Raw genomic sequence first — 6,000 nt, 5'->3', positions numbered from 1 at the left:
TGGGCAATCCTACTTCCGTAGTGATACTGCCTTGGAAACCCAAGGAGGGGTCGCTATGAGTCGGGGCCGACTCGATGGCAAATAACAACAACAACAACAACATGAAGAACTGTACTCCAAAAAATTTGAAAACCTAGAAAAATGGACAGATTTATAGAGATACATTACCTACCTAAATTAACACAGACTTATGTAGAAAATATGAATAGACCCATAAAAAAAGAAAAAATTTAACAAGTCATAAAAAAACTACCACAAAATTTGCCTTGGCCCATATGTCTTCACTGGTGAATTCTACTAAGCATTCAGAAAAGAACTGATACTAATTCTATTCAAACTATTACAGAATATAGAAAAGGAAAGAATATCCATGAATTCATTTTATGATGTGAGTATAACCCTGATACTAAAGCCAGGTAAAGACATCACTGAGGAAGAAAATAATAGACCAATATCCCTCATGACTACCACTCATCTGTCAGTTTGTTATACTGTGGTGGTTTGAGGGTTGCTGTGAGGCTGAGGCTATGCCACCAGTATATCAAATACTAAGAGGATCACTCATAGTCGACAAGTTTCAGTGGAGCTTCCAGACTAAGACAGACTTGGAAGAAGTAATTGGCCAGTGAATACCTTATGCATAGCAGTGTCTTATATATTACTATATTATATATTACAGTGTCTTATGTATTACTGTAAAACTTTATGAATAGCGTGAAACATTGTCCAATATAGTGCCAGAAAATGAGCCCCTCAGTTGGAAAGCACTCAAAATACAACAGGGGAAGAGCTGCCTTCTTAGAGTAGAGCTGACCTTTAATGATGTGGACAGACTAAAGCTTTCAGGACCTCAATTTGCTGATGTGGGACTACTCAAAATGAGAAGAAACAGCTACAAACATCCATTAATAATTAGAATGTGGAATGTACGAAGTAGGAATCTAGGAAAATTGGAAGTTGTTAAAAATGAAATGGAATGCGTAAACATTGATGTCCTAGGAATTAGTGAGTTGAAATGGACTGGTTTTGGCCATTTTGAATGGGACAATCATATGATCTACTATGCCAGCAATGACAAATTGCAGATGAATGAAGAGGCATTCATTGTCACAAAGACTGTTTCAAGATCTGTCCTGAAGTACAATGCTGTCAGTGATAGGATAATATCCATATGCCTACAAGGAAGACCAGTTAATACTACTATTATTCAAATTTATGCACCAACCACCAAAATCAAAGATGAGGCAATTGAAGATTTTTGCTCAACTTCTGCAGTTTGAAATTGATGAAACATGCAATCAAGATGTGCTGATTATCACTGGTGATTGGAATGCAAAAGTTGGAAACAAAGAAGAGTCATTAGTATTTGGAAAATTTGGCCTTGGTGATAGCAATAATGCTGGAGATTGCATGATAGGATTTTGCAAGATCAATGACTTATTCATTGCAAATACCTTTTTTTCAACAACATAAACGGTGGCTATACACGTGGACTTCACCAGATGGAGTACATAGGAATCATATTGACTACATCCATGCAAGAAGCAATGGAGAAGTTCAATATCATCAGCCAAAACAAGGCCAGGAACTGATTGTGAAACAGACCATCAACTGCTAATATGCAAGTTCAACTTGAAGTTGAAGACAATTAAAACAAGTCCACAAGAGCCAAACTATGACCTTGAATATATTCCTCCTGAATTTAAAGACTATTTAAAGAATAGACTTGATGCACTGAACACCAATGACCAAAAACCAGAGGAATTGTGGGATGACATCAAGAACATCATCCATAAAGAAAGCAAAACATCATTAAAAAGACAGGAAAGGAAGGAAAGATCAAAATGGATGTCAGAAGAGACTCTGAAACTTACCCTTGAAAGAAGAGTAGCTAAAGCAACTAGAGGAAATGACAAGATGAAAGAACTGAACTGAAGATTTCAAAGAGCAGCTAGAGAAGACAAAGTCAATAATTATAATTAAATGTGCAAAGATCTGGCGTTAGAAAACCAAAAGGGAAGAACACACTCAGCATTTCTCTGAAATGCTGAAAGAACTGAAGAAAAAATTTAAGCCTCAAGTTGCAATATTGAAAGATTTTATGGGCAATATATTGAATGGTGCAGGAAACATCAAAAGAAGATGGAAAGAATGCACAGTGTCACTATACCAAAAAGAATTGGTCAATGTTCATCCATTTCAGGAGGTGGCATATGATCAAGAACCAATGGTACTGAAGGAAGAAGTCGAAGATGCACTGAAAGAAGTGGCAAAAAACAAGGCTCCAGGAATTGACAGAATACCCATTGAGATATTTCAACAATGGATGCCCCACTAGAGGCACTCACTTGGTTATGCCAAGAGATTTGGAAGTCAGCTACCTGGCCAACTGACTGGAAGAGATCCATATTTGTACCCATCCCAAGGAAAGGTGATCCCACAGAATGTGGAAATTATCAAATAATATTAGTAATATCGCGTGCAAATAAAATCTTAGTGAAGATAATTCAAAAATGGTTGCAGCAGTATATTGACAGAAAACTTCCAGAAATGCAAGCGGGATTCAGAAAAGAATGTGGAATAAGGGATATCATTGCTGATGTTAGATGGATCTTGGATGAAAGAGAAAAATACCAGAAAGATGCTTACTTGTGTTTTATTGACTATGCAAAAGCATTCAGTTGTGTGGATCATAACAAATTGTGGATAACACTGAGAAGAATGGGAATTCCAGAACACTTAATTGTGCTAATGAGGATCCTGTACATAGACCAGGAGGCTGTCATTCTCAAAGAACAAGGTGATACTGCATGGTTTAAAATCAGGGAGGGAGTGCATCAGGGTTGTATCCTTTCACTATATGTATTCAATCTGTATGCTGAGCAAATAATCTGAGAAATTGGATTATATGAAGAAGAATGCAGCACCAGGATTGGAGGAAGACTCATTAACAACCTGTGATATGCAGATGACAAAATTTTGCCTGCTGAATGTGAGAATGACTTGAAGCATTTACTGATGAAGATTAAAGACTACAGTCTGAAGTATGGATTATATTTTAACGTCAAGAAAGCAAAAATCTTCACAACAGGGCCTGTAAGCAGTATTACAATAAATGGAGAAAAGATTGACATTGTCAAAATCTTCATATTGCTTGGGTCCACAATCAACATGAAAGGAAGCAGCAGTCAAGACATCAGATGACATATTGTGTTGGGCAATCTGCTGCAAAAGTCCTCTTTCAAGTGCTGAAGAGCAAAGATGTCTCTTTGAAGACTGAGGTGTGCCTAGCCTAACCCGTAGTATTTTCAATCACCTCATATGGATGTGACAGCTGGACAATGAATAAGGAAGACTGAAGAAGAGTTGATGCTTTTAAGTTGTGGTTTTGGCAAGGAAAACTGAGGGTACCATGGACTGCCAAAATAACTAACAGATTAGTCCTGGAAGAAGTGCAGCCAGAATGCTCCTTGGAAGGAAGAATGGCCAGACTTCATCTCACCTACTTTGGTTATGTTGTCAGAAGGGACCATTCCTTGGAGAAGGAGATCATGCTTGGTAAAGTGGAGGGTCAATGAAAATGGAAAGGCCTTCAAAGAGATGGATTGACACAGTGGCTGCAACAGTGGGCTCAGATATAGCAAGGATTGTGAGGGTGGTGCAGGACTGAGCAATGTTTTGTTCTGTTGTACATATGGTCACAATGAGTTGGAGGCTACTCAATGACACCTAACAACAACAACATCCTCCATGAATATACACAAAAATTTTCAACAAGATCTTAGCCAATAGATTCCAACAACATAGCCAAAAGAATAATAACAATAATAATAATAATAATAATAATAATAATACATCATGACCAAGTGGGACCAGGTATGCAAGGATTAGAAAAATAATCAATGTAATCTACCATATATGTAGAAGAAAAGAACCACATGATCATGTCAATAGATGCAGAAGAGGCATTTGACAAAATCCAACATCTATTCTTGATAAAAATGTTAATCAAAGTAGGAATAGTAAGGATATTCCTCAACATAATTAAGGGCATATACACAAAACCAATGGCCAACCAATTATTCTCAATGGAGGGAGATGGAAAATATTCTCCTTGTGAGAAGGAACCAAACAAGGATAACCTTTGTCATCACTCCTATTCAATACTGAATTGGAAATCCTAGCTAGAATGATAAGGCAAGAAAGTGAAATAAGAGGCATCTAAACTGGCAAAGAAGATGTAAAAGTATCTCTATTTGCAGATGATATGATCCTATACAAAGAAAATCCTAGAGGCACAACAAGAAAACTACTGGAACTAACAGAAGGATTCAGCAAAGTGGCAGGGTACAAGATCAACATACACAAATCAGTTAGATTCTTCTACATTAACAAAACAGTTTCTGAAAAGAAACCAAGAAAACAGCCCCCAAAAGATGAACTACTTAGGAATACTTAGGAATAAATCTAATCAGAGATGCCAAAGACCTATACAAAGGAAATTACAAAACACTACTACAAGAAATCAAAAGGGACCTACATAAATGGAAGAATTTATCATGTCCATTGATAAGAAGCATTATTACTTTGAAAATGTCAATACTACCCAAAGCAATCTACAGATATAATGTAATTCATGTCCAGATTCTACCCTCATTCTTTGCAGAGATGGAAAAATGAATCAACAATTTAATTTGAAAGGAAAGAGACCCCAGATAAGCAAAGCATTACTAAAGAAAGAAAAATAAAGTTGGAGGCCTCAACTTCCCAATCCCAAAACCTACTACTATACAACCACAGTAGTCAAAATAGCCTGGAATTGGGACAATAATATACATAGACCACTGGAACACAACTGAGAACCCAGAAGTAAATCTATCCACCTGTGGACAGCTGATCATTGGAAAAGGGCCAAAACCCAATAAATGGGGAGAGATAGTCTCTTTAACAACTGGTCCTGGCAAGACTAGATATCCATTTGTAGAAAAATGAAACAAGATCCATGTCTCTCACTAGATCCAGAAATGAACTCAAAATGAATCAAAGACCTAAATGTAAAATTTAAAACCATAAAGATCATCAAAAGAAAAATACAGGCAAACTTAGGGGCCCTATACATGGTATTAAAACACTATCAAACATAACTAAAATGCACAAACAGGAGAAGACAAACCAGATGACAGGGACCTCCTAAAATTTAAACATTTGTGTGCTTCTAAAGATTTCACCAAGAAACAATGAGAACCTACCAACAAAAACCTTTTTTTGGCAATGACATATTTGACAAGAGACTAATCTCTAAATCTATACAAACTTTAACACCTAACAACAAAAGCACAAATAATACAGGAAATTAAAAAAAAAATGGACAGAGGACATGAACAGACATTTCACCAAAGAAAACATTCAGGTGGCAAAAAAAACACATGAAGAAATACTCATGATCATTAGCCATTAAAACCAAAAACCAAACTCACTACTGTCAAGTTGGATCCAACTCGTAGCAACCCTCTTCAGGTTTCCAAGGTGGTATCTCTATGGAAGTAGATTGCCCAATCTTCTTTCTGAATGTAAAACACAGCAATGAGATATCATATTACCCAGTATTATTAGCAAAGTTCTTAAAAACAGAAAACAACAAATCTTGGCAAAGGTATAGATAGACCACAACCCTCAAACACTGCTGGTGAGATTGTGAAACCGTGCAAACACTATGTTGTTGTTGTTAAGTGCCATCGAGTTGGACCCGAGAAAATGGTATAGTAATGCACTGCCATTGAGTTGGATCTGACTCATAGCAACCCCTCCTTGGGTTTCTGAGGCGGTATCATTAGAGAAGTAGATTGCCCAACCTTCCTACCAAGGAGTGGCTGGTGGGTTTGAACCGCTAGCCTACTGGTTAGAAGTCAAATGCCTTAGGCACTATGCCACCAGAGCTCCTTAAAATTTAGAAACAGAAATGCCATATGATCCAGCAATTGCACTACTAAGAATACATCT

Source organism: Orycteropus afer, unplaced genomic scaffold (genome assembly GCF_000298275.1).
Source record: "Orycteropus afer afer isolate SDZICR_OR568_19922 unplaced genomic scaffold, OryAfe1.0 scaffold00158, whole genome shotgun sequence".
In the NCBI taxonomy this organism is placed as follows: Eukaryota; Metazoa; Chordata; class Mammalia; order Tubulidentata; family Orycteropodidae; genus Orycteropus; species Orycteropus afer.
Note: the sequence above shows the minus strand (reverse complement) of the source record.